Below are 21594 nucleotides of genomic sequence, written 5' to 3'. Positions count from 1 at the left end.
AGCAAGTATAACCTCTCTTATCAACAGATTTGATTCTTGGAGTTAGCAGTACATAAATGCTACATTAATTGACCTTCATAGATGCCCAATAATGCCCCCCAAGTTCCCAAGGGCTGAAAAGCCAAAGAACAGATCGAATGTCCTTATGGTGCTTCCAAAAGGAGCTTCACCACAATCTCTCTCATGTAGATTTTACCAAACAGAAAGTCACTTAAAAGTTCTATGTTCCTTTCACTTCCTTATGGCTTAACATAACAGAATTCATCTGCCCATCTAATCTAGTTTTCACAAAAAGCAAATTTCCATTCCAATGAAAAGGCGAAGATGCCTATATCTGCTTATACTTTGCATTCTAGCAGTAGGAAACTACTCTTGTGGGAGACGTCACAGAAGTGAAAATGGAGCAATTAGCTGAATAAAATAAATGGAAATTTACTTCAATAGAGCATGGAGAATAATCATATTAAATGCAGGATTGGTATATAGAATATTTTCCTAGTCTTTTTAAACCTCCTGATACAACACAAAGCACATTCAACTGGAGATACTTTAATAACTTCTGTGATGTAAGCTTCAAGAGGTTTGTGAAACAATGTTCTTAGGCCATCTCTATCTGGACATCATAATAAACTGCATTCTATTTTATCTTTTTATTGTCTTGTATTGTCTTGTTCTCTACTTATATAACTTCTAACAAAATGCCTTTTAGCTCAGAACACTTCTAAAATAGTATCACAACCAGCATTTCACTTTTTCCCCTTTCCTGGCTTCTTCACTTCACCCTGCACTGTTTTACCCAGTTACCTACAATCCCATTCTTCGAGCCTCAGTTTCCTTCCTTCCTTCCTTCCTTCTTTCCTTCCTTCCTTCCTTCCTTCCTTCCTTCCTTCCTTCCTTCCTTCCTTCCTTCCTTCCTTCCTTCTTTCCTTCCTTCCTTCCTTCCTTCCTTCCTTCCTTCCTTCCTTCCCTTCCTTCCCTCCCTCCCTCCCTTTCTCTCTGTCCCTTTCTTTCTCCCTTTCTCTCTCCCTCTCTCTCTTTCTTTCTTCTTCCTTCCTTCCTTCCTTTTTTCTTTCTTTCTTTCTTTCTTTCTTTCTTTCTTTCCTTCCTTCTTTCCTTCTTTCCTTTTCTCTTTCTCTCTTTCTTTCCCTCCCTCCCTCCCTCCCTCCCTCTCTCTCTTCCTTCCTTCCTTTCTTCCCTCCTTTCTTTCTTTTTCTTTCTTTCTTTCTTTCTTTCTTTCTTTCTTTCTTTCTTTCTTTCTTTCTTTCTTTCTTTCTTTCTTTCTTTCTCTCTCTCTCTCTCTCTCTCTCTCTCTCTCTCTCTTTTTAATATTCTGATGCTTGAACTCAAGGTCTCATTAGTCTAGTGCCCTACCCCTTGATCTCCAGCTTCACTTCTGGCTACTTGGTGATTAATTGGAAATAAAATCGCATGAGCTTTTCTGCCCAGGCTGCCTTCCAACTTTCATCCTCAGATCTCAGCTTCTTCATTAGCTAGTATTACAAGTGTGAGCCTCTAGCACCAGGCGACATTTCCCCCTTTCTTTGTCTCTTGCTTGTTCTTTTTTCCCTCTTTCGTCCACTCATTGACTCTTTTATCCGAATGGCTGCCTTTCTAGGGATTAGCCTCAAAATTCAGTCTTTCTGTGTGTTTCATCGTGATAATGATTGTTACCCTGAGTGTGAGCTAAACTAGAACTTGAATTTCAAACCCAGATCGTCTGCTTTCCTCTAGCTATTGACTGTCATTCTGAGCTATTTCTAATCACAAGTCAAAATCATCTGGAGGTGGAAGGCATAGCTCAGTGTTCCAGTGCCTGCCTAGAATGCAAACAAAGGGGGTGATATAGTCCAAAAGAAAGAAGAAAGAAAGAAAGAAAGAAAGAAAGAAAGAAAGAAAGAAAGAAAGAAAGAAAGAAAGAAAGGAAGAAAGAAAAAAGAGCCATTACCTGACTTGTGTGATGGTGACCTGTCTGTTCAACACCTTAATAATAACAATAAAATTATTTGTTTAAGTGCCTGCTTATTATAAGCAAGGACCTGAGTTGAAATTCTAGTACCGCTTAAAAAAAAAAAAAAGCACTTGGAGGAAAACAGGCAGCAAAGAAAATAAATCTACATTTTATGTCCTCTTCTATTCTGCTACATTCTGCTTCAGAGTCAGCAAGATTTTACAGTTTTTGGATCATAATTGAGACTGTCCTTGAAACCTCCAAACTCAAGATTAGGTCATTGGGATTTGGGGTGTGTTTGTACCACTTACTTCACTTAGTGTCTCCCTACTTACTCAGCTTCATAAAATCTATTGAAAGAACTGATGAAATTCTGCATATATATTAAGTGTATTCCTCAATTACATCCTTTACATCCCTATACCTCTTGAATAATAATCTCTTCCTATTCTTCTCCCTCCTCCCTATCCTCTCTCTCCTCCTGCTTCTCCTCAGGGGCTCTTGCTCACCTTTCTTGCCAAGCTAATGCTCTACCACCTAACCACACTTCTAGTGCGGCCTGTTCTGGTTATTGTGGAGGTACAGTCTCAAAGACTTTTCTGTCTGGGCTGGCTTGGAATCTTGAGTCTCCAGATCTCAGCCTTCTGAGTAGTTAAAGTTGTACCTGTGAGGGGCTGGGAATATGGCCTAGTGGCAAGAGTGCTTGCCTCCCATACATGAAGCCTTGGGTTCGATTCCCCAGCACCACCTATATAGAAAATGGCCAGAAGTGGCACTCTGGCTCAAGTGGCAGAGTGCTAGCCTTGAGCACAAAGAAGCCAGAGACAGTGCTCAGGCCTTGAGTCCAAGCCCAGGATTGGTCAAAAAATAAATAAATAAATAAAAAGTTGTACCTGTGAGCCACTAGCACTCAGCTTGTAATAACTTTTAAACATCAAAATTTGAAATTTTTATTCTTAAACTTCTAATTCTAATGCCCAGACTCTAGCATCTTTTGTTTCATGTCTAACTTATTAACTTTAAGATTTACCAGTCTCATTAAAAAATTATAATAAAATATACTTACTTGCACTTAAAAAGGATGTAAAATTATTAACTTTGAATGTTTCATTATACAAATAAAATTTTAGATTTGAAAAGGAGATAAAGTTAAAGTAGTTATTTTATAAGTTTTGTGGGAGAAATAAAATATTTATTCATCTATATTACATAAATTATGTTTGTGCTATGAGCTTTACATTTTTATAATATACATATGTAAAATAATAGCTTCAGGGTATGGAATACCTTATATCTACCAACTATACAAGTATTTAGTAAATACACGTAATAAATAATTACTATTAAATACTTAAAATATTTGCTGAGTAGCTGAAAAAGACATTAGTTTAAAAATTATATAAAACAGAGTCATTCTCTGTCTCTCTAGATATCTAGTTTCCACCTACAAATGCAGTAATCACTTTGTCAATTATTTTTGTATTTCGAAAAGTATGTTATAAATCCACCTAAATATGGTATATGCCAATGTAGGCTGATGGTTGTGATAATGTATGTGTAGACATATTGGACATCTGCTTTTTCCCATCAAATGAGAACACCCAATATAGAGTTTTTTAATAACTTAATATTTGCAGTTATTATATTTTGAGTTTAATTCCATTCCCAGACTTAATTTTTTTCCTGTAAATTCTCCTATGCTCTTCATGATTTCCTGTTTTTTCCATTCACTTAAAAAAACCCTCTTAGAGATTGAGATTTTTCTCCATATTATGAAGTCTGTATTTTTTTATGTTTTATTGTTTTTACTAAGATGATATACAGAGGAGTTGCTGTTTCACTGGAATCAGGTAATGAATACATTTCTTTCTTCCTTTCTTCCTTTCTTCCTTTCTTCCTTTCTTCCTTTCTTCCCTTCCCTTCCCTTCCCTTCCCTTCCCTTCCCTTCCCTTCCCGTCCCGTCAGTCTTGGAGCTTGAACTCAATGCCAGGGTTTCTGTCCCTGAGCTTTTGCACTCAAGGCTAGCAAGCACTCTACCACTTAGAGCCACATGGCACTTATGGTTTTCTGGGCCTTAAGAGTCTCACAGAAAACCAAAAACTGCTTGTCAAATAGTATTCCCCACAGAATTGGGGCAGCGACCCAACAGTATATAACTAAAACCAAACAATTACTCAACATATAAAGGTCAAAAATTGACCTCTCAGGGGAATACAATAGCTCAAAAGCTATGTATGTACGTTCATATAAGACACTGTCGACATATGGTCTAAAATCGACATTACATTTAAAGCCCTAGGCAAACTTTCTTGGGTGTGGACACGTGGCTACTGTACATGTTCTTGATACATTGTATATTGTATATATGTCTACCAGACCTAGAGAAGAGATAGAAAAACAGGACGTAAGATATCACAAGAAATGTACACACTGCCCTACTATGTAACTACCCTTTTTGCACAACACCTTGTCAAAAAATTTGTGTTCAATTAATAAACAAATAAATTTATAAAAAAAAACAACAACAAAGAGTCTCACAGAGTTTTCTGGCCACTCTTGTTTTGTATGGAGATCCTCAGCCTCCTGAATAGCTAGGATAACAGGTGACAGTGCCCCGCTTATGAGTACATTTCTTTTTGGACAATGTCACCTCTTCTATCTCACTCTTCCAATGTTCCAACTCCTATCCTAGCCCACAAGTTGTGTAGTTCATTTTCAACACAGTGTCTTACTGAGTGCATTTGTTTTTGATTCATCATTTATCTTTATTTTTTTACCTATACAAAGTTTTCATTATTTTATAGATTAAATCAATTTGATTTATTATGTGTTTTGAAGAGTATGATACAAGGTAATCATATAAAAATAATCTACTAGCAACTGTGGCTCACCAGTAATCCTACCTATCCTGAGGATCATAGCTCAAAGCCACCGTAGACAAAAAACAAAAACAAACAAAAAAGCAAAAGCAGGGTCAGAGACATGATTTAAGTGGTAGTGTCCCGGCCAAAAATCAAGCACAGCAAGTTTGAGATGCTGAATTCAAACCAAGTACAGGACAGGAAATTTTTTTTAATATATGTGTTTTCTTTTAATATATGATCATTGGCATTGACTTTAATATAGATAGGAGACAGGAATATCTTTCCTTGCTTTTAACTGAAACATCACCATTATTGGTATTAAACTCTTTTTTTTTTTTTTTTTTTTTTTTTTTTTGCCAGTCATGGGGCTTGGACTCTGGGCCTGAGCACTGTCCCTGGCTTCTTTTTGCTCAAGGCTAGCACTCTGCCACTTGAGCCACAGCGCCACTTCTGGCCATTTTCTGTATATGTGGTGCTGGGGAATTGAACCCAGGGCCTCATGTATATGAGGCAGGCACTCTTGCCACTAGGCCATATCCCCAGTTCCGGTATTAAACTCTTGAATGTGGATTCTCTCTGTCCCACTGATGACCCATTTTTTAAAATATTTATTCTGTGGTAGCTCCATTTTAATATTATTGTTTGTATTGTTTTATTATCTCACAAGGCTGATAACTGGTATAGAATACCCTTCTGTTTTAAAACTTTTCTTGCTATTTTTCCATGTATACTTTAGAATTAGCTTTCTATATTTCATGAGATAAATAGGTTTAGCGTAATTAACACATTATACAATGTATATATGTAAGCAAGCAGCACCTAGCACCTCATTCATATGTACATTTTGTATGTTTTTATATATTGGTTACAATAAATAAACACGAAAATAAACCCAGGGTGTTCTACCTTGAATTTTTCCAGCTAAATTTTTATTGAATACTTAAGTTAAAGAAGCAAGAGAGGGAGCTAAGGGCATAATCTATAAAGGACAGGCTCGGTAAAAGCAATAGCACGGGAGAGGCTGCATTGAACTGTGGGCACCACATACTGGAACAAGGGAAATAAGGTAGGGTTTGCTGCAGCAGAGAGAGTGAGAAGATGAAAGGTAATAGCTGGTGAATAACAGTGAGGCAGGATGGACCAGACACCATTACCTCTTAAACTGGTAAAACTAGCCTCCAAACTGTGTGAAATGAAAAACCACTGGGAATTCAGAGCATAGATTGCCATACATGAAAATATCCAGTATCAATCAATATCCAATTATTCATTCATGGGACTCGATCTGAAAGATGTAATCCACGTATGCAGAACAAGAGAAAAAGGAAAAGAAATAGAAAGGTCATTGTGCAAAGAAAAATGCAGTACTACTTGTTAGTGAAAACTTGACAGCTGAAATGCACTTTAGTAAGTAAATAATAATTAAAAGTCAGTGCTATATCCATTGTATAGACAAAGAATGAGAGCAAAACTAAAGTGTGTATGTGTATGTGTGTGTGTGTGTGTGTGTGTGTGTGCACTTGCTTTTCTAGAACCTTGATTTCAGGGCCTGGGAGCTTAGGTGCAGCCACTTGAGCCACACCTCCATTTTCCTTGTTTTGTTTTTTGTTCATGTGGTATTACGAACTCTGGTCCTTTTGTTTGCTAAACCAGCACTCTGCCAGTTGGGCCAGCCATATCTACACCCGCAAAATAAATTTGCTGTTTTGTTTGTTTCCTGGTCCAGGACTTTAATTCTGGGCCTGGGTGCTCTCCCTGAGCATCTTTTGCTCAAGGCTAGCACTCTACCACTTGAGCCATTTCTGGCTTTTCTCTGTGATTAACTACACATAAGAGTCTCACCGACTTTCCTGCCCCACCTGACTATGAACCTTGATCCTTAGATGTCAGTTTCCTGAGTAGCAAGGATTACAAGCATGAGTCATGGGTGCCTGGCTTAAAATAAGTTTTGAGGCATAGACAATAAAATAATAGAACTTTTATTTTATTGGCAAAGTGATGCAGAGAAGAGCAGCTTGGCGGTCTTTGGAACTAGTCACTGAACTATTCTTGGGTAGAGTTCCTGGGGCTCCCAGGAGGACGATGTAAGCAGAGCCACAGTGGACACGTGACAAGCAAGGAGCTAATGTTCAGAGACTATGTTGTTGGCATAGGAGAATCCATTTTACTTTTCTCTCCACTTTTGAGATACTTGAGAATTCCATAAAAGGAAGAAAATGAAAAGACTATAAACTCATTAAAGATTGAAAAATAACTGAAGCATAAAAGAAAGGAAATTATTCCTCCAGAGTTTTGGCTACTACCTTATTGTGCATTTAAGGCAAATTCTTACTGAGGAAATATATTTGCAATAAATGTTTTTATGTACTAAACAATCAGGGTTCTCAGAATTAAAAGTGATGATCCTTGTAAATTATTTCACCCTGAGTTGTCAGTATATCTAAACCCATTTCCCCCCTCTTAGTTGATCTTATCATTTAAAATACATTACAGTAATGTTTCATCTGTCTACCCAGCTCTCTACCTCCAGATAATTTGTCCACTGCTTATCAGGCATGTAATGTCTCATAACTTACCTACGCATTGTCTTATTGACATTGTCCCTTTATATAACATATCATCATTTGGTATCGTCGCGGCGAAAACTATGTGGCGCCTGAACATCCTACTCACCGGCTGGCGCTCTGCCACTTGAGCCCCACTTCCACTTTTGGCTTTTTGCCGGCTAACTGGAGGTAAGAGTCACGTGCTTTCCTTCCCTGGCCCGCCTTGAACCCTGATATTTAGCTCTTAGCCTCCTGAGTACACCAGGGGTTGGAAAAACCACACTAGGCAAAGAACTTGCCTCAAGATCAGGACTGAAGTATATTAGTGTGGGTGATTTAGCTAAAAAAGTCTGATCACCGGGATATCATGGAGTCTGGCAAGATGGCTTCTCCCAAGAGCATGCCGAAAGATGCACAGGTGATGGCACAAATCCTGAAGGATATGGGGATTACAGAGTATGAGCCAAGAGTTATAAAGCAGATGTTAGAGTTTGCTTTTCGTTATGTGACCACAATTCTAGATGATACTAAGATTTAGTCAAGCCATGCTAAGAAAGCCACTGTTGATGCAGATGATGTACGATTGGCCGTCCAGTGTCGGGCTGACCAATCTTTCACTTCTCCTCCAAGAGATTTTCTGTTAGATATTACAAGGCAAAGAAGTCAAACCCGTTCTCCATTGATCAAACCGTATTCAGGTCCTAGATTGCCACCTGATAGATATTGTTAACAGCTCCAAATTATAGGCTTAAATCTTTGCCAAAAAAAAAAAGAAAAAAGAAAGAAAGACATCTACTCCTGCAGGAAGTATAACGGTTCCACAGTTAAGTGTTTGTTCGGTCAGTAGCAGAACAAGTACTCCCACCCTGGGCACACCAACCCCACAACGTCAATTTCCACTAAAGTGGGGACTCCAGTGTCCCTAACAGGGCAAAGATTTACAGTACAAATGCCTGCTCCTCAGACCCCTGCTGTAAAAGCATCAATTCCTGCAACATCAGTAGTTCAGAATGATCTGATCAATCTGTCATTAATTGGTTCGAAAAACATTCTTATGACCACTAACATGGTGTCACAAAATACAACCAATGAGTCATCAAATGTGTTGAAAAGAAAATGTGATGATGACTACAATGATGACTATGATAATTTGTAATCTAACCTTGATGCATGTAACATGTATTATTGGTCTTGAATCCATTGTACTGAAATTAAACAAGCATGCTGGATGTTTTCAAGTTGTATTTTAGAAACTTTATAAATAGTATTTAATGAGTACAGTGAACTGTACTTTTCAATTGACATGTTTGGTTTTCTTTAATAGCATTAGAATTTTCTTCAGCCTTTATATGTAAAAAATAAAGTTATTTATCAATTAAAAAAATCATGATACATGCCTAATTATTTCCATGAGCTAAAAGTTATAAATGTGTTTGATGGGCCAAAACAAATGCACTACGAAGCTTTTCAAGTTGTTCTTTATAGAAATGGTATTCATATACACTATCATGATGAGATTATGAGAAGGCCTATTTGTTCATACTGTAAAAACAAGGGATTACCAATATTTTAATATGTAAAAATTATGCTTTTCTTTTAAAATTAGCATATATTCATCAAGGAAGAGGAGGATTCCATTGTTACACTGTTCCATGTTCATACTGTATTTCAGTCAAGCTCGCTTTCCCCTTCTCCAAACAGTACTCTTCTTAGTACTTTAACTTGTATACCATACATTATTACTGGAGGTCAATGCATATGTATTGCATTTTTTTTTAATTTTTTTTTTTGGCCAGTCCTGGGCCTTAGACTCAGGGCCTGAGCACTGTCCCTGGCTTCCTTTTGCTCAAGGCTAGCACTCTGCCACTTAAGCCACAGCGCCACTTCTGGCCATTTTCTGTATATGTGGTGCTGGGGAATCGAACCCAGGGCCTCATGTATACGAGGCAAGCTCTCTTGCCACTAGGCCATATCCCCAGCCCCCATATTTTTAATCTATACTATGGAAAATACCTATGAAAATTTTTTTTCACTTTGTATTGGACTCTATCTTTTCCTTATTGGTTTGTTAGAGCTCTTTATATACACTCCTATTACCAGAACCCTTTCCTTAATTTGCCATTCCCCTGTAATTTTGTATAGTTTAAAATATTTCAATCTCATTTTACAGACTTATGAATAAAATTTTAAAGCATTAAGTCTTCCTGGACAAAAATATATCGGCATGTATTTAATGAGATCTAGGACTTAAATGTTGCTTTTTCTTTTTCAAAATTATAGGACTCATGCAGTCTCTTTAACACTGCTGCAATAATTTGTTTGTACATCTGACGTTACTCCATCTGGGATTTAATACTAGGTGAAGTTATACAATTTATTCCTTAATTCATAGCCAACTCTCTCAGCTACTTTATTGAATAATTTATTGTATTTGTCTGGCAGGAACTTCCCATCTTATTTTTCTTTTAGATAGTTTTTATTGGCTCTTTTCACTCATTTATTATTCCATATATACTTGAGACCCATTTGTATGTTCCAAGAAATTCCTGAAGGGATTATGTTTGGAATAACTTTACAAATTAGATGAGAATTGGTATTTGTCCTATAGCAAATGCTCTGTTTAGGAACGTAATTTTGTCTTTAGATTTTTAAGATCTTCTAAATAAAGTTAACTATGAACTTCCCTGTAAAATTTTCACACTACTGGCTAATTCTTACATATTTTATGATTTGAGAACTTTAAAATTTTTTACTGACATAGATAATTTTGTCATTCTATTTTTAAATTCCTCTTAGATATTAAAAAGATCTCATCCCCACTACTCATAGTTGTGTATGTGTGTGCGCGCGTGCTGCGGGCCAGCCACAGCACAAACAGGGGTTCCAAGGGGCAAGGGGATTGATGATGAAGGAGACATACACCGTCTATGTTTGTTACAAGTTTGCATAATGTCCTAGGACCCATTGGGGGGAGGGGGGAAGTGCAGACAGCAGGCATCCTTCCTCATTCTATTTCAATCAATCCCTGTCTACCAAGCCTCCCCAGATGAGCCCCCAGACCCAGAAGCTGAAAGAAGCACTTCCCCAAAACAAAAGGGCAAATATTTGTAGCCCTAGGGTTGGAGTCAATGGCGGTGGAGCCTTTGCTCACACCCTGCCAGCTCCTGGAACCTCAGAGACTGAAGAAAAGGGAAAGTACTTGCAGCTCTGAAGGTTGGAGTCAATGGAGGTGGAGCCTTTGCTCATACCTTGCCAGCTCCTGCTACCCCAGGGTCTGCAACATTTGTGTTTTTGTATATGCCAATTTGGGGCTTGAACTGAGGGCCTGGGTACTGTCTTTGAGATTCTTTGTTCCAGGCTAACGTTCTATCATTTGAGCCACAGCACCATTTCTGGCTTTTCTGAGTAGTTTACTGGAGACAAGAGTCTCTTGGGCTTTCTTGTCTGGGCTGGAGATACTCAAATCTCAGCTAGGATTGCAGAAATAAGCCATCAATACCCAGATCACTTCCAGCTTTTTGTGGTTAATTAGAGAAAGGAGTTTCATGTTGCCCAAGCTGGCTTTGAACTGTGTGATCCACAGATCTCAGCCTCCTGCGTGACTAAGGATAACAGGTATGAGCCACCAGCACCTGGCTATCATTTCACTTTATTTTAATGGCTTTAAATTCAAATAGCCACAGGAGGGTACTGGGTAATATGTTGGGCAATGTGGCTCTGAAGTAAAGTGTGCATTGACAGTAGGCCCACCAAACAATCTTCCCTTGTAGACTTCTTCAAGCTGAATTTGGTATTTTAATAGACATTTTTCTTCCATTTATTTATTCATTCATTCATTGAGGATCCTTGGGCTTGAACTCAGGACCTGAGCATTGTGCCAAAACTTTTGTGCTCAAGGCTGGCATTCTACTACTTTGAGCCACAACTCTACTTTTGGCTTTTTGATAATTAATTGACAATAAGTATCTCATGAATTTTCCTATCCAGGCTGGTTTCAAACTTCAGTCATCAGATCTTAGTCTGCTGTGTAGAGAAGATTTTCAGGTAAGAGCCACTGGAGCTTAACTTAATACACTGTGTGTGTGTGTGTGTGTGTGTGTGTGTGTGTGTGTGTGTGTTGCGGCTTGAACTCAGGGCATTATACTAAGTCTTTTTGCTCAAAGCTGGTGCTCTGTTACTTGAGCCATTAATTAGAGATAAAAGAATCATGGACTTTCCTGCCTGGGCTAGATTTGAACCATCATTATCCGATCTCAGCCTCCTGAATACCTAGGATTATATGTGTGAGCCACCAGTGCCCAGCTATACTTTAAGTAACTGAGTGGTAATTGTGTATTTGTATGTGTGTGCCAAATCTGGGTGGGGCTTGAACTCAGAGCTTAGGCACTGTCTCAGATTTTGTGTTCAAGGCTAATTGAGCCACATCTCCATTTCTGTTTTTTGTGATTTTTTTTTTTTTGGTGATTAATTGAAGACAATTAATTGCCTGTCCTCAGATCTCAGCTTTCTAAGTAGCTAGGATTATAGACGTGATACACCAGCACCCAGCTAGTAATGCTTTTTAATGCAAGTATTTTCCTCACTATTGTATTTATAACCTATTCCGCAGGTACAATAGGGTCTCTCTCTCTTACCACTTCCAGTAAGAAGTATTTATATATGAAACTAGTTTACACTCTCTACCTTATGTACAGATAACCAAAATTTATAAACAACATAACTGAATTGACTCAAAGCTTGAATAATCCACTTATAGCCAATAGGATTTAGCAATTTAAGCCACATATCTCAATGATTTGTATTTCTATTGACACAAAATGTTTATTTCAAAATATAGTATAAAATCAACAGGAAATAAAATACTAAATATTCTCATTCCAATTTAAGTTTAAGATAAATCATCTATAAGCATATATGAATAAGTTGAAAGAAAATATAATAAAATGTGAACAACAATGGTTTATCTCCAGGTGGTAGAATTTCATGTAGTCAATCCAAATTTTCTATCCTATTACTAGGAGTCAGTAAAAATAAAAGCACAGGGAAATAAATGGATGGATCTAGAACAAACCATGATTAAGTACGGTAAGCCAAGCTAAAAGAGACAAATGGTGCATGTTTTCTAAAATACTGGGACATAACAAATTATACAGGTCTCTAAGCATTTACACACAGTGAAACCAATGGAGGATATTCTTAGGAGAAGAACAGAAGGGCAAATGCCTATATGTATCTGATCACACAAAATAATATTTATTGAAATGAACTCTAGGAAATGAAAATGAGGGGATTTTTTGGTTGTTTTACTGTTTTGTTTTGTTTTGTTTTCATTCTGTTTCTTTATATGTCTTTAGGCCTGTAAGGGGAGGCACAGAAATGAAGGGGAAAAGGGTGACCAAGTATAGCAAAGGTATTCACTGGACACTAAGTTGAAAATTAAGTATATAACTTGTGGGCAAGGTGGGAGAGAAAAACTGTGAGAGAGTAAAGGAAGAGGTGCCCTTGTCCAAAAAGAAATGTACTCTTTACCTGGCTTATGTTACTGTAACCCATTTATAACAACAATAAAAATTTTAAAAATCATTAAAAATAAATAAATAGATAAATAAGTAAAAATAAAAACAGCTGGGCACTGTGACCCATGCCTACAATTCTATCTACTCAGAAGGCTGAGATCTGAGTATCATGATCCAAAGCTAGCCTGAGCAGAATTTTCTGTGAGACCTTTATCTCCAATTAACCACTAAGGAAAAAAGCTGCAACTGGAGCTCTGGCGCAAGTGGTAAAGCACCAGCTAAGAAGTAGTGCCCAGGCCCTGAGTTCAAGCCCAAATACCAGCACAAAGAAAACAAACAAATATAGCTGCCTTCAAATTGTTAATGTATTTGTGAGCACATTTTATATCCTCCACATACAGAGAGCAACCCTGAAAAATCAAAGTTTTCCAGACAGTACTAATCATTCTTCACTCCTCACATTTTACTTAATACAATGCAAGCTAGATTTTTACTCTATCTTCCAGGAGTATATATTCTAGTACTACAATGGGAATGCTTTATGTGTTTGGTCCTAGGGTAGGGAAATGCAAATTATAGCTAAGAAATTTTTGTCTGTACATACAGGGAAAAAATCAAATCAAATACAAACTGAGGGGATCTCTTATTAGTCTGTAAAATTGTGTCTATAAGTCATTCCATCTCTGTAGAACAAAGTCATATTTTCCATCAGTTTTGCTAATTCTGTTTACACCTAGCTGTTCCAAGAGCTAAATAGATCTCAGTGCCCATGACAACCTTACCATGTTTCCCAGAGGGAGGATAATTTCTCAAGATTGTTGTACTATTATACTGTTCCACTAGAATATTCTTTTTTTGTTGTTGTTGTTGTTTTGCCAGTCCTGGGCTGCCACTTGAGCCACAGTGCCACTTCTAGCCATTTTCTGTATATGTGGTGCTGGGGAATTGAACCCAGGGCTTCATGTCTATGAGGCAAGCACTCTTTGCCACTAGGCCATATCCCCAGCCCATGTTCCACTAGAATATTCTTATTCTCATCCAGCTGCTGGTGGCTCACCTCTGTAATTCTAGCTACTCAGGAGGCTGAGATCTGGAGATCACTATTGAAAGCAAGTTTAGGAAAGAAAGTCTGTGAAACTCTTATTTCCAAATTAAACACCAAACAGCGGTAAGTGGAGCTATGGCTCAAGTGATAGAGTGCTAGCTAGCCTTGAGCAAATAAGGTCAGGGACAGAGACTAGGTCCTGAGTTCAAGCCCCACCTAGGATCGGCACACATACGTACATGTACACACACACACACACACACACACACACACACACGTGCATGATTCTCAAAGGTTAACACAGGAATAGAAAAGTCAGAAGATCAGCATTAATAACTTGCTTTTTTGTTCTTACAATTTTATTAAAATAAAATTCCAAAAGATCTAGCCATAATGAACCCTTTATTTATTTATTTTTATTCAAACAACCCAACACTTTATTTCCATCCACCTACTACCTTTTCACAGTGGATTCTTCATTCATATTCTCCCATCGATGAACTAGGGGACATACTCTATGGGCAGATATTGACCCAATCACTAATGCATAAAATTACAACTATAATCTAGTCCATGTCCTCTTGACCAATTTAGTGGGGTCCTGGGGTCCACCAGAGATGAGCAAGTAAAAAGTACACAAGAGCCAGGTGTGGTGTGAACCCTTTATTTCTATCTAACAGCATTCCTTTGGGAAGAAAGGCTTTCCGACACTCTGGTCAACAGGTAAAGAGATCTCTGTTTCTTTCTTTTGCCCTTCACCCCTGTAGGATTTCAAGTCACTGTTCTGAGTCAGTGTTCCTCAGTGGGGTTGAGCTGTATCAGCACAGCCCCAGAACAACAGACAAATGCAGAAGGGCAGGTCGCATCCCACACCTGTGCAATCACTCAATGCTTCAGCAAGAGCCCCAGATGATTCATTGCACATTAATGTTTGAGGAACTCTAATTACTTCCTGTCTCATCTTTACACATACCAATGTGCAATTATACGCATCCATTCTAGGAAACTTCCCATTCAAGCTGGCCTTTTCTTCTCTGACTTTATGGGGTTGGATCTTTTGCTTAGGTAAACTTTTTCTGAAGCATCTAAATTATTTTAGATAAAAACTATCCTTCTCCTGGACTTCTTTAAGCTCTTCGGTCTCTCATTCCACCTTCCACGCACCATCATGGTGATTGAGAAATAAGCATTTCTCCTGTGTCCTGCTAATAGTGTTTTTTCCATAATTCTTCAAGATTCCACGTTGAGGTCTATGGCTGTCTAGATTTTTAGTTTCTTGTATGCACAGTGAATAGTGAATTCTCTAAATTATTTATTTGAACTGATTCAAAAGAACAAAAATAATGCATATATATTTCTATGTATATTGGGTAAAGTTTAAATTAGGTGAAACTTGCCTATTTTCTCAAGCATTATGCAGCCCAAATTCTTGCAGCTGGAAATGTAGACTATGTTATTGTTACCCATAGTATCTGCATTGTACAAAAACATTCCAGAATTTTTTGTACCTAATTAGTGTTTAGAACTAACTCATCAGCCTTTCCCCATTTGCCAAGCATGCCCAAGTCACTGAAGTGGATCCTCGGCATATAAAAAAAAAATAAGAAAAATTGGTGAATGTTTTATTATTTATCTTCCAAGCTTTAGGTCCTATAGCAAGTTGGGTGGTGGCCTCCCAAAGCCATGGCCACTTTCTAATTCCTGAGACATATGAGTGGAGCCTATGAAAGTTGAAGAAAACAAGATGAAATCAGTTTGGTAAGACCCAGACAAAAGTGAAGTAGGAAGTAATCAATAGAAAGGCACCTGGCTGCCTGACTGTGCTAAATATCGTTTCAAGAACTTTCCCCGAGTCCTACAGAGAGATTTGTGTCCTACAGGCACCCATGCTTTGCATTCCTCTTGCACACAGATTTTTGTAACAAAGTTTACCCTTAACATTCATTCCAGTGCAGCAATAGCATATTGCGGTAGAATCCTAAAACTAAAGAGGCTGAGGCAGGAGGACAGATATTTGGGGTACCCCCCCCAAAAAAAAGCAGGAGGGTCTAAGCCGAACACTGTCAGTACCACCTTTAGTGTGGTTTACCACCAATTCTGGCCTCAAGTCTCCAAGGACAATAAGCCCTGTATCACAAGGGCTTCCTGTAAATCTCTAGGTTTTTTTTTTTTTTTTTTTAAGCCCTTTAATAGCTTCCCTTTGACTAAACCTTCCTGAATACCCTTCTGGTCTCCTGTGGCATTCATGACTTCATTGTAGGCTATTCTCTCAAATAAATGAATCTTTAGGGAATGTCTCTCTAATTTTAATTTGGGTTGACACAACTTAATTTAGGTTGACACAACTTACTTGGCCAAAAAGTCCCTGCAGATGTAATTAGTCTAAAAAGCAAGTCATTTGTGATGTGGGGTGGGCATTAAATCTAATGACAACTGTTTTCATAAGAGACAGACGCTGTGTTGAAAATGAATTATACAACTTGTGGGTGGGGATGGGAGGGAAAAAATGGGAGAGAGCAAGGGAAGGGGTGACATTATCCAAAAAGAAAGGTAGTCATTACCTGACTTCCATAACTGTAACCCCTCTGTATACCACCTTTATAATAACAATAATTTTTTAAAGCAGAGACGCAGAAGAGAACAAGTAGGAGAAGGTCATGTAGCCATAAGCAGCTACTCCTAAAGTCCCAGAGGCTGAGGTGTCAAGAATGAATTCCTATCTACAGTCTTCAGAATGTGTGTGGCCTAACAGCTTGAGTTCAGGCTGCGGGCCTGAAAATAAATTTTCATAATTTTTTGGGGGGGGGGCATACACCTGGTGGGATGAAAGGTGAACAAATGTACTCATTGTGTTCAATATACATTATATAAAAATTAAACTACCCTAACTTGAGGGTAGGGACAAGAGGGGGAAAACAGAATAATGCCAGGGATTAAACAGATCAAGATGCCTTGTACTTATAACCTGACTTATAGGATAGTAATCTTTTTGGACAACTACTAAGTAATAAAAGAATAAGAATTCTACAGTTGTGTGGGCCTGCCATATTTAGAAACTGTCAGTAGAATGTATCTGTGCTCTTAGAACAAAATACGGTCAGCCCCCAGATTTGTTTTTACATTGTTCTGTTACATTGGGTACCTTAGTCAAACCTATCACCCCAAAGGATTACTCCCTTTATTTACAAACTATTCACAAGCTGCTCCTTTTATCAATTTTAAATATTCAAAATAAGGCTGTGTGCCCATGGCTCATATCTGTAATCCTAACTACTCAGGAAGCTGAGGTCTGAGAATTACAGTTTGAAGCCAGCCCAGGAAAGAAAATCTGTGGGATACTTTATCTTCAGTTAACCACCAAGGTGGAACTGTCCCTCAAGTAATAGAGTACCAGCCAGAATTCAGGCCCAGAGTTCAAGACTCAGGACCAACACACACACACACACACACACACACACACACACACATACACACACACACACACACATACACACACACTAAATTACAAAATTTTTCAAGATAATTCTCACCATCCATATTCAAATTACGGTTTCCACCTTATTTGCAGCTATTTAAATGGCAAATAGCCTAGCAATGGAAGTCTTCAGTTAAGCATAAGATAAAGCAAACATGTTAGTGTGGCTGGGGACAAAATCCATCACTGGGTAGGCTTTGGACCAATGCCAAGTTGGAAGATCTTCATACATTCTTCTTTTTTTTTTTTTTAAATGCATTGTTTAGAAAATATTTTTCTATAGTATGTTGTTTTTATTTTATGAAGTTTCTCATATGTGCCAACTTCTATAAGCACAGCAATTACATGTTTATTGATTTATTTTTTTAATGAAGATTGAATCATTTATGAAGAGTTCCATGGGTCTTTACTCTCTTGCCTTTTTTTGTTTTTTTTTTTCTCCTTATTTCAGTGGTTTCCCTTTTTTCCTCTTTCTCTGAGAGTGTATAGGTCCTTCCTCCCTTCTTTCCTTTCCTCTCTCCCTCCTTCCCTCCTTTTCCTCTCTTCCTCCCTCCATCCCTTTCCTCTCTTCCCTCCTCCTCTCTTTCCCTCTCTTCCTCCCTCCCCTCTCTTCCTTCCTTCCCTCTCTTCTTCCTTCCTTCCTTCCCTCCCTCCCTTCCTTCCCTCTTTGCTTTTCTATGTGTGTGTGTGTGTGCGCATGCGTGTGCATGTGTACACGTGCGCGTACACACTGATACTGGGGTCCTGACTCAGAACTTCATGGACATGGCATTTTGTTCAAGGATGGTATTCTACCACTTGAGATATGATTCCATTTGCTAGATTTTTATATGACAATCACGATTTTTATAATATATCAGTCAGAAAACCTTAAAAAAAAAACCTTCCTATAATAGTTGTCATAGAAATAATTTAATATTCCCCATAACTTTTGACATTTAAATTTTCTTGGTTGTCTGAAAGTAACATAGCTCACCATTTACCCATTCTTCATTCTTTTAATTAAATTTACTTTTTTACAAAAGAAATATACATACTTTACATAGATCAAAAAACACTATCTGGTATATTATTAAAAATCAAAGCAAAATTACAGATCCAAAACCATATCCTCTTCTCTTGTAGATGTAAGGAGTATTCATCTTAGTTCCCTCTTGAATTTGCATGATGATTTAACTTTTCAGTTTTAGGTATTATCTAGTTTCCTGGTACAAGAAATGAGGATTAATATTTACTATCTCTTCTCTACAGTCAACTTCCCTTCAACAATCATTTGATCATACTGTATCATAGCATTTGATAAAATCATTTTCTACTTCATATGTGACCAGAAATACCTGGAGCTCAGCAAATATGCTCTTCACTAATCAGCAACTTAGGTTTTTAAAATGAGGATTGTAATTACCTCATTTTTTTCTATATTAGATTTTTTTTTCTTTTTTATATACCAAATGAAAACTCATTTCTATATTTTCCTATGGGGCTATAAAACTTGATATAGTCAAACATGTATCACATAATAAATTCTATTTACTTTTTAAGAAATCTCCTATCTTTGGTTTTATCTGCTGCTAGCTGTTGCTGTGATCTTGGAAATGTTCTTTCACCATCATTTTGGTAATCCCTACATTTTTTATTTTCAAATATTCAGGAGACATAATCAGTAAAACATAATGGCCTATAGATCATGATGAAATATTGTAGATATACAAGCTAGAGAAGTCGATTACATTAAAAATCTATCATCTTGACAAAACAAACAGTTCCTTAGATAAATTTCCTTAGACAAATTATACATCAAAGCTCTCAAGTCAAACTGGTTTATCTGCTTATTAATGTCAGGAATCAGTTTTGTTCTCTCTTGTAAAATAAATACCTGGCATATGGTGATTGCTTAATGAATATTTGTTGGTTGTCTTGTTTACTATTCATTCAAAGCCCTTGGCACATGGAGTTTATAAAACATGGAGTTTATAAAAGGAAGGTAAATAAATTAAATGAGAAACATGACTTCAGGCAATCCTCAAGGCCATAAAGGTAATAATGCAAGGTAAGAGGTTATGGAGTGAGAGGGAAAATTAGGGAGAATATCTAGGGAAGGGCTTCCTCTGAGATTATTTGACTGAAGAAGGCAAGAGTAGAAGAGATGGAAGAGGAAGTAAAAGAAATTGACATGGATGACAGAGCTCGGACTAACGTGATTAGAAGAAAGAAAAAAATCTTAATGGATTTAACATAGAATGAGAGCAAAACAAATTTGGAGTCAATGATGATTTCAAAATGAATCATCTAAGTCAGATCTCTACATTTACATAAAGCCAGGGACTCCTAAGAGGTTAGCAACCTGAGAAATTCAGTTGGCTCTGATTGAACCCATGAAGAAACATGTCGAAAAATTGATAGAGAACAGAACAATGTGGGCCTAAGAGCCTTCATTAGAGGACAGCTTGGTTTTTAATAGCTCCAAGGTGAGTTAATTGAAGTCAAGAAGGGAGGCTAATGTAATAATTTAGAAGTATGAAAGATTATTAAATTGAGGAAATAAATTTTCATTTTATTAAGCAATTTATCTTGACCAAGATTCCACATAAATGCAACTGCACTCCAAGAGCAAATTGAAATAAAAAACATGGGTCAGGAGGGAAGGATGTGCATAAGCATCTTGAAAGAGGTTTTAAGGAGGTAAAGTATATCATATTCCTCCTTCAAGTCCTCAGTGCATTACACACTCAGAACTTACTTTTTCTGTTTGAGCAATCATCAGCTAAAGGAAGAGAATTCACTTGTCTATAAGCTCCTGGACTAAACTTCATTGTTATTTGAAATTTTGAATCTCATCAGAATAGCTTTCAGCTATAGAAGTTCTACTTGACAAAGAACAATGACAAGAGTTGCAGAGATCAGCACAAGGGACCCTTCCCTCCCCTAACCCACTCCCTTTCCCAAACAGGTATTAGGAATGGCCATAGCTCTCCTACCTGAAACAAGAAGCACAATTACAGGGAAATCTTTAGCTGATTAGACTGTGTCTTAGGATGAACACAAGGCTCATTAAATACTCAGAGGGGGAAAAGGGCTTATTCAAGTAAGGTTTTAACCTGTATTTAATTAAAATTTTATTATGCAAATGTAAATAAATTAAGAAACATTTTACAGAAATATTTCCGTCAAATGTAAATTTAACTATTAAAATTTTTGTTGTTTTGCTTTTTTTTTTTTTTTTGGCCAGTCCTGGGCCTTGGACTCAGGGCCTGAGCACTGTCCCTGGCTTCTTTTTGCTCAAGGCTAGCACTCTGCCACTTGAGCCACAGCACCACTTCTGGCCATTTTCTGTATATGTGGTGCTGGGGAATCGAACCCAGGGCCTCATGTATATGAGGCAGGCACTCTTGCCACTAGGCCATATCCCCAGCCCCTTGTTTTGCTTTTGAGACAAGGTCTTACGATCTACCCCAGGCCAGTCCTTTTGCCTCTAACTCCAAAATGCTGGGAATACAGGTATGAGCTACTCCATCTGGCTTTAACGTTCATATCTTTACCAACCTCCAGCTTCTTTCACCTCCCCTCCAGGCAACCTCCATCATCTGACCTTGGATAGCTTTATGGAGGTACAACCTGTGAATAGAGACTGGGTTTTCAAGAATTTGAAGTATTATTATTTGGTGATTGTGAGCATATTGGCTCTAGTTCCATCTCAGCAAAACTAAGGAAAGACATTGTTCTCTGAGAGTTGAAAGAACTACATTAGGTCACAGAAGCACTTGGAATTGTACCTGGTGGATAGCAAGCCTATAAGAAATATGCCCATGTGGCAGTAAGTTCTTAGTCTCATAACTGATTCTCTCCAGGGCAGAAATTTTATTCTCTTAAGTACTTGGTAATTTGTCAAGACAACTACTAAAATGCAACTATTTCCATCTAGTCTCATTCCCTGCCTGTGTGTTTTCTGTTTGTTTGTTTGTTTTTTATTTCAGTGTCCCACAGAGTGTTTTATCACATTCTACTCAGGAAATCCAACAAATCAAAACTTCAAATTATTTCCCTTATTCCCATGAATTTGTTGTTTTTTATCTTGTTACACAAGATTTAAAAAAAAAAACTGCAATGAGGTCACTTACTTTTTCTTTTTTTGAGTCCCCCAGCCAAACTACACTGTCTTTCAGTTAAAAACAAGCCATCTTCATCAAACAACCTTTAATT

General features: G+C 37.6%; 1 pseudogene; it reads left to right on the top strand.

The window, feature by feature from the left end:
* The first annotated feature begins 7458 nt into the window (after nt 1-7458).
* Nucleotides 7459-8711, top strand: LOC125339511 (annotated as a pseudogene).
* Nucleotides 8712-21594: the final 12883 nt, after the last annotated feature.

The sequence above is a fragment of the Perognathus longimembris genome, chromosome 21, assembly GCF_023159225.1.
Source record: "Perognathus longimembris pacificus isolate PPM17 chromosome 21, ASM2315922v1, whole genome shotgun sequence".
In the NCBI taxonomy this organism is placed as follows: Eukaryota; Metazoa; Chordata; class Mammalia; order Rodentia; family Heteromyidae; genus Perognathus; species Perognathus longimembris.
Note: the sequence above shows the minus strand (reverse complement) of the source record. Positions and strands in the feature narration are given on the sequence as shown.